Source organism: Aulostomus chinensis, chromosome 7 (genome assembly GCF_037954235.1).
Source record: "Aulostomus chinensis isolate RoL2024-O1b breed Wild chromosome 7, RoL_Achi_v1.0, whole genome shotgun sequence".
NCBI lineage: Eukaryota > Metazoa > Chordata > Actinopteri > Syngnathiformes > Aulostomidae > Aulostomus > Aulostomus chinensis.
Window position 1 is genome coordinate 27,501,372 of NC_141326.1, and position 13,210 is coordinate 27,514,581.

Sequence of the window (13,210 nt, forward strand, 5' to 3'; positions counted from 1 at the left end):
TGTGCCTCGAGGATTTTGGCCAGCTTCCGCAGGGCCTGGTCGTGCTGCCTCCTGTACCGACCCTGAGCCAGAGCTGCCTTGCAACTGGACAGGATGTGTTATAGACTTGGGTTTGGGGCGTTGCATAGTTGGCAGATTGCTGGTGCTGGGGAGGGTGTCGTCAGAGGCCCAAACGAGGAAACTTAACCGTGCTTGAGGCATTTTCCACATCGGACCACCCGATGGTCCTGTCAATCACTCCCTCCCAGGTTGTCCAACCTCCTTACTGTTGCTGGCTGAGTGCTCTGATCTGAAACTGCTCCTCCTCATCGGCCTACCACTTGGGTCCTTTTCGAACCCCTGCCTTGGTGTTTTTTACAAACAGGTCAGTTGATTCTCTCAGATCTGACACCAGCCTCGCTTTCTCCTGTCTGCAGCCCAGGTTGATGAACTTCAGTGGCAGCTGGAGTGTGTTCTTCCCAAACAGGCTCCAGGTGAGCCAGGCCACTTGTGAATGAAACTGTTGGCCTTGGCATCCATCCTCAGTACTGTGGATGTAGCGATCTCTCACAGCTTCAGGGTCCACATCAGGCGCTGGTAGAGGGGGAATTGATAGCACCAGACCTTAAGCTGCCCTGGAAGGTGACTTTTGTCAATCCTCTCTAAGCCCTCAGAAAGCTGTTTCATGACGGTGGCAGGCATATGGATGTCAGACAGATCGGCCGTATACAGTCTACCCAAACTTCAGACAGGTTGTTCAGCCAGCAGTGGAATCCGTTCTCCCAAGGGAAATTCTGTACGTAGCAGTGCTCCACTCAACAACAACAAACAGGGGATGAAAGAGAACAAGGCTATGCACATAGTGCACATAATGACAGAAAAGACTATATACAAAAAATAAGTATGTACAATAAGTGGGTCATTTACATGAATTAACCCAAAGGCAACAGTGAGAGTGGATGGTCGACAGTGCAATCACAGAGATGTATCGTACAATTTTATTGCCACTGGGAGAAAGGACCTTCTGTGGCGCTCAATCTTTGAGGTGTGGGGGGGGTCTGAGTCTGTTTGTCCGTGTACTCCTGTGTTGGATCAGGAGCTGACGGTGGGTGATGTTGTCCAGGATGCTCCGTAGTTTCAGAAGCATCCTTCTCTCCATCACTGGCTCTAAGGAGTCCAGTTTCACCCCCACTACATCACCAGCTTTGCAGATGAGTTGATGGAGTCTGTTTGCCCCAGCACACCACAGCAAACAGAACCGCACGAGAGACCACAGACTCATAGAACATCCTCAGCATCGTCCTGCAGATGTTGAAGGACCTGCGCCTCCTCAGGAAGTAGAGGTGGCTACCTGCCATTTCTAAACCTCACCTGCTACTTATGGAAATATATCTGCAAAGGTTTTGGATGAGGAGAAAAATACGAGTTAAATAGAACCATATGTTGGGATTTGATCCAAATCTCTGTCAGATTTGTGTGTCAAGAGGCTGACTGAGAAATGAAAGTGAAACCAAGTGGATTCCTGGACAACACTTGGGCTCTGTTTCTCGCTCTGGGCTGCTGCTTGTTTTTCATGGCGTTATGAAGTCATCCATCCATTTTCTTCTGCTTATTCCTATTAAGGGTCATGGGGGGGGTGGAGCCTATCCCAGCAGCTACAAGTGAGAGGCAGGGTTCACCCTGGACAGGTCGCCAGTCCATCACAGGGCCAACACACAGAGACAGACAACCATTCACACTCACATTCATACCTACGGTCAATTTAGAGTTTCAATCAGCCTGGTCCCCAATTGATGTCTTTGGACTGTGGGAAGAAGCCGGAGTACTGGAGAGAACCCACACAGGAACAGGGAGAACATGCAGACTCCACACAGAAAGATCCCGTGCCCGAGCCAGGACTCGAACCCAGAACCTTCTTGCTGTGACAGTGCTGACCACTGCACCACCAAGCCTGTTATGAAGTCACTGAGAGAAAAAGCCTTCATTTGCATCTCGTTCTCCTCAATCACATGATTTTTTCAGACTCTGGCCACATGGTCACTCAAAACTTTGTCTAACGGAACGTGAAACTGTAAGGCACACAACTTCCCAGAAGAGGATTTTCCTCAGATCCATGTAAGCAAGTTCCCCTGCCCCCACCCCCCCCCACCCGTGGGCTGTACCATTCCTCCTCGCATATAAAATCCATCCTCCATACTGAAGTTCAGCTCCTCGCCCTCATCTGATCACGTCTGCTACCCGGGTGTTTTCTGCCTGCCTGGACCCCATCAAGATGACGGACAGAGAGACTGTTCTGGAAGCTCTTTCTGTGCTCTGCAACATTCCTGTTGATTCTTTCCAAATTCAACGCACCGGATACGGAGCGGCAGCTGCACAAAGTGGAATACAGTTGCTTGTCCTGAACTTCCTGTTCGCCTCCATGGGCCGGTGAGTAGAAATACTTGTGAGACTCTCAGGATGAACTGACATATGTTGGTGGTCAAAGGTCAATGTGACTGAACACTTCAGTATTTCTAGTTTAAATAATCAGTATTATAACCCGATGTGAAGAGAATATAACTTTTCATGGTTCTTGGTTCCGTATATGTTGCTGCAGAGCTGCAGCAGTGGGACGTACCCCGGCCCCGGCGCTGGCTGAAACCACAAACAGGACCAGGAGACCCAGGGCGAACTTTTTCGTCGCCATGTTACTGGAAAACCTTGAGGCTGAAAGATGCAGCAAAGTCACAGTGAGGTACAGCGGTGATCCAGCAGCAGACTGGAAGAAAGAGTCTCTCACCTTTACCTCTTCAGGTGGGAAGGAAGCGAGATGCTGAGTGGAGGCGCTGGTCTTCCTCCGTTATAGCCAAACCTGCAGAGTTCCACCACCTGTACGAAAGGGTTTTTATCATTCTCATCCTGCAAATCTGGAAGATATTTACCTTTTAAACACCAGACAAGTGAAGTTAATTCATCCCATTTTTCTCTCTGACACTGAGCTCCGCCCTCAAAATCTCTCATCCCAGGATACAAAGAGGGAGTTGAAGGGTTCGATGGTGATAATGATCCTGACGAAGCATTTTAAAAGCTTTGAGATTAAGTGTGCACTCTTTGGGAATACGGAGCAGACACGAGATAGAGGTCACTCTCAGATACTACGACTGACCCGAGGTCACCAGGCAGTCACTGAGCCATTGGCAAATAAAGGCGTCCACTCCTGTATTTGTCCCAAAGGAACCCAGCTGATTGTAGGACTGGAGGGAGGCCTTGTCCTGAACTGGCCTGACAGTGAAAACTGTCCAAAAAACATCCATTAACCAACTCTCAAGCATATCGTCTGTTATGATCCGCGTCTTCTCCATCTGTCCGTATCCTCAGTAATGAAAAAAAACAAACAAAAAAACAGCTTTGATTTGAGCTGAAAATAAACAAACCAGAACCGTTTGCTACCGTGAGTGAGCGCGTTGATGATGATGGTCAGTCACTTCCTTCTCGTCAACGTACCCAATGTGACCTGGTACCAACAGGAGCACTGGCCAGAATAAATCCCGAGTAAACATCCAGACGGTGTATTCGTCCTGCACGGCTCAAATCCAGCGTAGTATGTGAAGAGCCTGTGTGACACGTTCAGTATTAGATCCGCCGTCTAGTCACTCATTTGTGTTAAAGATTAAAATGGGAACGACCTAAAGTGAACACGCCCCGGCGCCACCGCACCCCCACGTTGAATCTGCACTTATAACATTATTATTAGTTGTGCCCTGGGATTCAGGAATTGTGCGCCCAGGCAGGGGAAGCAAACAAAGCAGTTCTTCCCGAAAGTTGTGTCCATCAAAGAATCTTGCAAACACAGACAGCTGTTCCATGTCAGTTCTATCACAGCACGAGTCCATGGCGAGAGACATTGCTCCTGCATTTCTTAAAATCAGTGACTAGTGCTCCACTCTTCTTGTTGCAGAGTCATCTGACATCGGCACCTGCTTTAGCAGCTCCACAACAGTTGTCTTGGTTTTCTCATCGTGATTTAAAACTTCCCCAACCATTTCAATAGCACACGTTTTCATTCACTCTGAATCAGTGAATGGTTTCTTAGATTTGGCCAGGTTCCAGGAAACACACAGCGATGCAGCTGTTGCACTCTCTTGTGCAGAGGGGAATTTGCTGATTGTAGCCACAGAATTGTCATATTCTTTTTTGAGCCGTTTTATTTCCTCTTTTCTCTGCGCTGTTGTTGGAGGATACTTAGCTTTCGAAATCGCCGTGCAACTTGGTGAAGTGTCGGTGGAGATTTTCCCTTTTACAGACAAATGAAACGCGTTGGCTTTGCATTGGCACGGCACGGCAAAATAAAACAGAATGCGTCAGACCATTCTGGTCTGAACTGACGGTTTTCCTCGTCGACTTTTCGTTTTTTTTTAATGCTGGCCATGTTCACCACTCAGTCATTGTTGTTGTTTTCTCCTTTTTTTCTCCTTTCATTACTGTCGCATCTGTCTGCATCATGAAGAATGCGCACACAAATTATGTAATCACATGCGCAGGTCAGGTGGAAAGTGGGGGTGAGGTGTATTCTGGGGTTCAGACCCACTTGGAGATGAATGCTGGGGGGGGGGGGGGGCTGTGATATTGTTATTTCGCACAATTTCTAAGATGTTTATGTGACTTTGAAGTAAGGAATCTTATGTTTTTTGTTTGTTTGTTTGTTTTTCCAAAAAAAAATCCTTTTTGCTCACAAGTTGGTGTGGGCCAGTCTGCGTCCGCGGGCCGCCTATTGGGGAACCCTGGTTTAGATGGTCCAGATGCATTAAAACAGTCAGTATTTTTCTGCCACTGTTTAGGATCCTTGTCCTCCACTAAGGGGCGACACATCCTCACAGTACAAACACGCCGCACACTGCTGAACTGCTCCTGCACGCAGCGTCGCCCTGGGTATCCAACTCACAGAGTACTTCCTAAATTGCAGTAACATTCTCCTACATTTAAACATGAGTGATAAAGAACACTACAAACCATGCATTTAGATATCAAAATGTATTTATTCTGTTGTTAACATACATGCAGTGTCACCCTAGGCATTAATAAATGGTTGTTTATGCCTCAGTAATAGAGCTTAGCATCAACTAACTGACGGTTATCAAGGTAGCCTTAGTGTAAGATGTGAATATCATATAAAAGTCTTTTTACAAAGATCATATCAACATCTGTAAACAATAACATCGGCTAATTTTAGGAGCCAATTAAAGGAGCCTTTAGGAGTTCCTGCGTGAGAGATGTAGTTTGTTTTACAAGCGATTATTTAAAGTTTGAGATCATTTAACAAACAGAGATTAGCAGTAAGAGATGGTGCTCAAAATGACGATTCCACTCCTCGTCACATGATCAGTGAAGCCGTGGAACCGTGAGACTGAAGGACTGCTGGTCCACCGCTGCACAACATGGAAGTCAACCATCCAAATACCGGATCACCAACATTCCTCAGTGGTTGGCGCTTTGATTGACAAGCGGTTGGAAGTATATGGTCGTCTGTCAGCAGGGCAGTGTTGATGTTGCCCTCGAGGCCTGGAGGGTCATGCCAGGAGAAACGCAGAGCAGATTTAAAAGCAGAGAGCGATTGAAACGTGTTGGAATTGTCACTGTTGTTTCGGCCAGCTGATACCGAAGCTGGTAGCTGCAATGAAATAATAATCCATCCATCCTGAGAGGATCAGACCACCTCCAACCCTGCAACTGAGGGACGGCAGGCTGTACTAACAGAGGCTGGAGGTAATAACCAGCGGAGGTAATAACCAGTGGAGGTAATAGCCAGGGGAGGTAATAGCCAGGGGAGGTAATAGCCAGTGGAGGTAATAACCAGTGGAGGTAATAGCCAGGGGAGGTAATAGCCAGTGGAGGTAATAGCCAGGGGAGGTAATAGCCAGGGGAGGTAATAGCCAGTGGAGGTAATAACCAGTGGAGGTTATAACCAGTGGAGGTAATAGCCAGTGGAGGTAATAGCCAGGGGAGGTAATAGCCAGGGGAGGTAATAGCCAGTGGAGGTAATAACCAGTGGAGGTAATAACCAGTGGAGGTAATAGCCAGGGGAGGTAATAGCCAGGGGAGGTAATAGCCAGTGGAGGTAATAGCCAGGGGAGGTAATAGCCAGTGGAGGTAATAACCAGTGGAGGTTATAACCAGTGGAGGTAATAGCCAGTGGAGGTAATAACCAGTGGAGGTAATAACCAGTGGAGGTAATAGCCAGGGGAGGTAATAGCCAGGGGAGGTAATAGCCAGGGGAGGTAATAACCAGTGGAGGTAATAGCCAGTGGAGGTAATAGCCAGTGGAGGTAATAACCAGTGGAGGTAATAGCCAGGGGAGGTAATAGCCAGGGGAGGTAATAGCCAGGGGAGGTAATAGCCAGTGGAGGTAATAACCAGTGGAGGTAATAACCAGTGGAGGAAATAACCAGTGGAGGTAATAGCCAGGGGAGGTAATAGCCAGGGGAGGTAATAGCCAGGGGAGGTAATAACCAGTGGAGGTAATAACTAGTAGAGGTAATAGCCAGTGGAGGTAATAGCCAGTGGAGGTAATAGCCAGTGGAGGTAATAACCAGCGGAGCTAATAACCAGTGGAGGTAATAACCAGTGGAGGTAATAGCCAGCGGAGGTAATAGCCAGGGGAGGTAATAACTAGTGGAGGTAATAGCCAGTGGAGGTAATAACCAGTGGAGGTAATAGCCAGTGGAGGTAATAGCCAGTGGAGGTAATAGCCAGTGGAGGTAATAACCAGTGGAGGTAATAGCCAGTGGAGGTAATAGCCAGGGGAGGTAATAGCCAGTGGAGGTAATAACCAGTGGAGGTAATAGCCAGTGGAGGTAATAGCCAGGGGAGGTAATAGCCAGGGGAGGTAATAACCAGTGGAGGTAATAGCCAGTGGAGGTAATAGCCAGTGGAGGTAATAGCCATCAAAATGAAATAATAGCACCAGAGTTTATGTTGGTGGTTTCAAGGTTTTTTTGTGTCATGCAGCAACCATCAGCCCACAAGACACCAAAGATGTTGACATACCAGATCCAGAATACAGCTCAACAATAATGATAACAATAACAGAAAAACTGACAGCAACTTCTGTTTTTGTGAATTATTTTCATTGTAATAATTTGCATCATAAAAATCTGACACTGTGGGGAACCTGGAGCCACTGGATGTGGGTCTCCAGTGCCGTAGCCTGTCACATCTTAATCTTTTGTTGTTATTTTTTTTATTTATTTACATAGAAACAGAGAACAGAGGAATTTATTCCCCTCAAGTGACTAATTTTTACATGTTAACCCAACTGTGTTGAAACTGTTACAGCATTTTGCGGCGGCCTACACCTACGCTCCTCACCTCTCTGCAAAGGAAAGGTTTTACAAACAATACTTTATCCATTCAAAACATAGCTGACATTATGACGAGACCTTGGCGGCGATGTTTATAGCCTGGTAAGGGCGGTGTGATGGAGGGGATGACAGCTCCATGAAGTCTTCATATTTCCAAATGACTCATCTTGGCTTCAGAGGGCACAGCAGGTTCTCAACAAGCGTGCAGCTCTCCCCAATGCCTGGTGCCAAGTACCGGGGTTGTGACCTCTGCTGGATGGCCTGTGAAGCAGAGAGACATGTCCAACGCGCGCATGTTGATTTTTGTTGTTGTTGCACTTGTTCTATTTACAAGCCAACAATGCATTTTTCACCTATCTTCCCCAGAGCCAGACAAGAATAGAGATACTTTTCTCTTCTCTGTGCAGCATTAGACCTGCAGAGACCAGCTGACAGCTAGTTAGCGTAGCACAGTGAATGGGAGTGAGTGGGAAGTGTCAGCGTAGCCATGTTAAAAGTCATCAACTAGGTTTTCCTCCGAAAAGGTTCTTTGCCCGCATTAATCAATGAAATCACAATATAAAACTGCAATAGACAGAACCACTGCACCGAGTCAGAGCTGCTTTCTTAAGTGGGTGCAGTGATTTGACGCAGCACAGCCAACAAAACCAAACATTTGTTGACGACTAGAAGAGCAACTGCTGCTACCGATCATGGCCGACTTCGCAAGAGAGGAAGAGGAGGAAAACTGCTGGACAAACCTAGACCCAGAACCTGATCTATTCGGTCACGCAGGCATGCTAACACTTCCCACCCGCTACCTTTCATTTTGTTGAGCTTGCTAGCCGTCAGCAGGTCTCTGAGGTTCTCAGCTCCCTTGTGCAGCACAGAAGAGAGAGGTATTTTTCTTGTCTGGGTCTGGCTTGAAGAACGTCACCGTACATTCTGACCATTCTTCTCAAATGTAGACACAATGTGAGTCCCTGACAAAGACAACAAGAAACAGATTCCTCAGTACACTGCGCAATGTGGTAGCTATGTGTTTGTAATTCCTGAAATCCCTCAGAACAAGAAGAGGACATTGACGCGGGGACTTAGCTGGCTGACTGTTCAGTGCAGTGTGATGGTTTCACTCATGTTCAGCGAGACTTAAAAAGCCGGGCTGGACTTGTTCTCGAGAACTTTCTATATACAAGAATAACCCCTGTTAGACTCTTACATAAGGACACCTATTAACCTCCTGCGTATCGTACCTCCTGCAGGAGAGCAGCACTGACTCCTGATCAGCAGGGATGTGACTGAACAGAGATCTGGTTCAGATACTGGCGAGGCTTCGGAGGTAATCAGCCAGAGATGTGGCCCAGTTCCCCTCCGCCTCCTTCCTCTATTTCCTCCTTCTCAGTCAGTAGAGTCACTATCTAGACCTCCCTCTCATTTGAAGCTCTATCCGGGATATAAGATCCGGGCTGGTTGTCTCATTCCTTTGTCGTCTTTCCTGTCCGCCTGCTGGCTGAGCCGGCTTCACCGCCACAGCACACAGGACCCAGTGATGGCCACCCAGCTGCCCCTGCAGTCCGCCATGTTCCGCTCCACAAACGGAGTCACTGTGCTGCTGTGTGTCCCAACAACGTGAGTGTTAATATGAGCCAAGTATTCCCACAGGATCCAGGAGGGTGGTGGAGGCTGCGTCCGAGGGAGCCTGTTGTGCTACGACTGCTGCTCCATCCATCAGTGTCTGTCCCATCATCTTCAATTGCGCAGCCTTCTTTCAGTCCCCGTCTGAAGTGGTTTATGCCACAGATTCAGAAACCATGAGGAAGTTGGTGCTCACAGCTCATGCAGAAAAGGCTTCAACTACAGTAACCTCTTGCAGACATTCCATTCCCCCCCCCCCCCCCCCCGTAGCCTAAGTAACTCTCGTGTATTTCAGTAAACAAGTAAAATCACAAGGCAGAATTTTCCTCCCACATTTCTCGTAGTAACATGTCAGGGTGAGACTCTAACCTGGTGTCAGATACTGATTTTAGAGACAAATTTAACTGCAGTCTCCTGCCAGTAGCTGCTCCGGTCTCACAGACCCAGTAAATGTGATTAGTATTTGCAAGTGAGTCTGTGTTTGATCATATCTGGAGAGCATGAACAGGAGTTCCCTCCAGCTGCTTGTAAATAATATTGGTATCAGCGAAGCGATGCATCGATTCTTATCGGCCTTATTATTCTTTAGCCAGGAGATAAATAAAGAGCTTCCTGATTACACTCTTTTATGTCAGGGCCTTGTCACCTGATTTAGAGCCAAATTTTGTTTTTTTATTTCAGGCGTCTGATAAAGATCTCTGGCTGCACAATGACTTTTCCTCTTGTTTCATGTTTTCAGCGTCTGTCACTGGGAATTAACCCGAAAACTGTTACAACCTGTTTTCTTGAAAACTTGCTGGGAGCGATTCCGAATATAAGAGCAGATCCGGGATTTCTTTGTAAGCGGCACATCCCGCAAAACGAATGGATGCATTCTGATCGAGTGGGAAAGTAGGTTATCTTACAATGAACAAGTAAACAACTTCTACAAGCAATCTGGACCAAAGTGTACTGTAGATCCTGCCTCCTGGGGATTCTTGGAGGCCACTGCCAGCATGTTGGTGTGAGTGGTATTTTTCTCCTTTGTGGAGGTACTGCAGGCATTCTGAGTGCTTTCTTGTCCTGCACCTGTTCTATTAAGAAGGCTTCAAGGGACACAACTTTTTGGGAAATGCGCTTATTGACTGTTGTGCCCAGAGCCAGACAACTAGAGAGACTCGCTCCCCTCCTCCGCGCTCCATTTGACCCGCAGAACCCACAAGTTAACTTGAACACAAGCAGAGCCGGGCAAACCTCCGTCGTCAAAGACATTTCCTTTATGTTTATTATTTCTTTGTCTGCGTTAATAAAACTGCTGTTGTGCACAACCTTTGCTTTGAAAATTACCATTTGAAATCGCAAGAGATTGTAATTTTGTGAATTGTCAAGTCCATCTGCAGCCTTTCTCCTGCCTGGGGGCAGGAGCAAAATCTCAGTTTGAAAAGCGGCTGCTGCTTTTAATTTGTGAGAAGAGGAGCAGGAGTAGGAGGAGGAGGACTTCTGGACAAACCAAGACCCTGAACCTGGTCTAGCTGAACCAGAAAGCGCAGAACAGGGGCTACGCAGGTAAATGTAGTACGCTAACACTTCACGCCACACTACCATTCCTTGTGCTAAGCTAACTAGCGGTCAGCTGGTCTCTGTGCGTGGAAGCTCCCAGAACAGAGAGAGAGAGAGAGGAGTTTTCTATCCAAGAGTATCAGGCTCTGCAAACCAAAAAGCAGATTTCTCTTTAAAAAACAAAAACAAGAACGTTGTTGTGTTCCTTCAACTTTAAGCCCCTTTGTCTTTTTACAGCCTTAAGTTGCTTTGGTTTTTGTGTAAACTTGAAGATTTCCTTGTTGATATCTGCCAAAGGTGAGAACTGCAGGACCCCCCCCCCCCCCCCCCTCTCAGTTTTTGAGCTCCAGGTGATGATGGTGGCTCCCGTCTGGAGGAGCTCAAGAGTGTCGAGGTCGGAGGTGAGACTCTATTGCTCGGCGTGTTGGACGCACACACTCGGACTGCCCGGACAAAAACGCACGCACCATTTGCACACCATGTTGCCGTCTTTTATCTCAACCCTCGGCAGTTCTTTTCTGGCCCAGGATGCAGAAGAGTGACACAGGTAAGTATTTCACATTGCCTCACACTTCAGGAGTGTCTGACACGCCATCGAGCTGGAGCCAGCCGGCACGCACACTGCTGTTCCAGGCCCAGCTGATCAGTATGTTTCGTTCTCCGTGCAGGTTTGACGTCAGCAGCTGCCAGCTCGTGTAAAGCGTTGATAAAATTCTGTGGGGTGAATCTTCCACTTCAGTTCTGCTCCTCAGACTTCAGTCGCAGCTGAACGCAGTCGTTCTGTCTTTACGGTGCAGCGGTACGCACGGTTGCCACCCGAGCCACCACGGAATGATTTCTCTCTTTCTTTTATTACGTCTGGTTTGTTGTTTCCTTTTGTCATTCATGTCATCCGTGTAAAAAAAATAAAATAAAAATCACCAGAAAAAGTGAAAGAGTTCAGTAAAAATAAAATACACGTATGTAAAAATAAAAACAACAACAACTAAATACCTAAGTACAATAACAAATTGTTTGTTCCTCTCATTTCTGGCGGTCAAACAGAATAGAACATATAAGAAAACTGTCAACGCTGTAAACAGAAAAAAAAAAGCCGGGTACATTTGGGATTCGAAATGTATTAAATCCAAACGTTTCCCTTTCAAATCGTAAAAGCTTTGCTTTCTGCTGAGTCTCACGGGTGGAACGTCAGCGTCTGACATCGATTGCCGAATTAGACCGAGCCCCTGAATGTAGGAAATGTGGTTTAATCCGTTTCAAGACGCACTGTTTAAAAAAAAACCCAACAAATCCATACAATAAATTTCCATGCAGACGTTCGAGACGTCAGTTCTGCTGAGCGGGATTATTTTTCTGATTCCTTATTAATCTGAGGCCGAGGAGGCGCACTCATGGGCACCCACACCGTCAGTAGTGCCGTACTGAATTAAAGTCTTAACTCAAGTAAAAGTGGAGGAAGTACCAGTGTGTTTGAGAACTCTGCCAGTCGGACCAGAGTAAAGTAAAAAAAAAAAAAACAACACATCCAAGAATATTTACTAGAATAAAGCACCGACACATGAGTACAAAGTATTCGGGGTTTTTTTTGTTTGAAAAGGAAACTCGGAGACCAAAGTCTGTTCCTAATATCTGTATCTCACAGACCTTCTCTCCAGGTAAATTACGAGGCGCCGTCGCTCCACATCCTGGAGCTCGTTAGCGAACCTCACACCAAGTTTTCCTCTTAAGGGGACAGCCAACTTCATCCGGATGAGTGAAGAAGGGGGGTCGTTGTTTCCGAGCCGCTGCCTCGTCTCTGGAGTCCCCCATAATCAGTGGCTAATGAAGGGTGTGTGTGTGTGTGTGTGTGTGTGTGTGTGTGTGTGTGTGTGTGTGTGTGTGTGTGTGTGTGTGTGTGAGATTATCTACATCTCTGCCAAACTGCCTCCGATTTAGACTTTGGGATTTGACACATGATAAGACACAAAGAACAAAATCTCCTCTGGAATGATGGGAATTAGGAACTCCAACGCCCAGGTGACGGACTCCTGATGGGTCCGCGTTGGGGGAGAGAGGAAGAATGTGTAGAACTTTCTGATGTTTTTTTTTTTTTTTTTTTTTAATCTGGTCTCAATGTCCAGAGATTAAAAAAAAAAGTTTCACCAAGTCATTAGTCAGCTGTTTACACTCAAACAGATGTATCAGAACACATCTGGATACAATCGCAGATTTGAAGTAAAAATACAGCGTTGTTCTTTACGCCGCCGTGCAGCGGCCACAGAGAGGGAAGCCGATATTTTGCGGCTCTGAAGACATTTCTTTTTAACTTTTGGAACGTATAACTTGTGCCCTCAAATTAGTTATTTTGAGTCCACAAGATGCGCTGTGCTCCCTGAGCTTGATAAACTGCAGCCGAGAGATTCCGTGTTGTTCTTGTCCCATCAGTTTAGCCGTTTTGAGGACAAAAAATGCAGTTTTTATAACGTGTTCCTTTAAATTGTATTTATTTTTTTTAATCTAGAAGTTTTCAGATATGTAGAACTTGTTGAAGCGTGATGACAGGTTGTCTCAGAATCACAAAATCGAATCTCTGGATTAATTAACTGAGGTTTTAATAATAATCTTACAATTAATCAAAGACCTTGTCGATGTTACATGCAGCCTCAAACATATACATATATATATATATATATATATATATATATATATATATATACACATATATATATATAAACACACACACACATATATATATATTATAT

At 46.2% G+C, this 13,210-nt stretch overlaps 1 long non-coding RNA gene across 1 annotated transcript; it reads right to left on the minus strand.

Annotated features, from left to right (window-relative positions):
- Positions 1–5,479: 5,479 nt before the first annotated feature.
- LOC147259336 (uncharacterized) lies at positions 5,480–12,464 on the minus strand. Its single transcript, XR_015116851.1, has 3 exons — positions 12,114–12,464; positions 7,395–7,577; positions 5,480–5,517 (listed from the first exon to the last, which is right to left on the minus strand). It is a non-coding gene; the product is annotated as an uncharacterized LOC147259336 (long non-coding RNA).
- Positions 12,465–13,210: the final 746 nt, after the last annotated feature.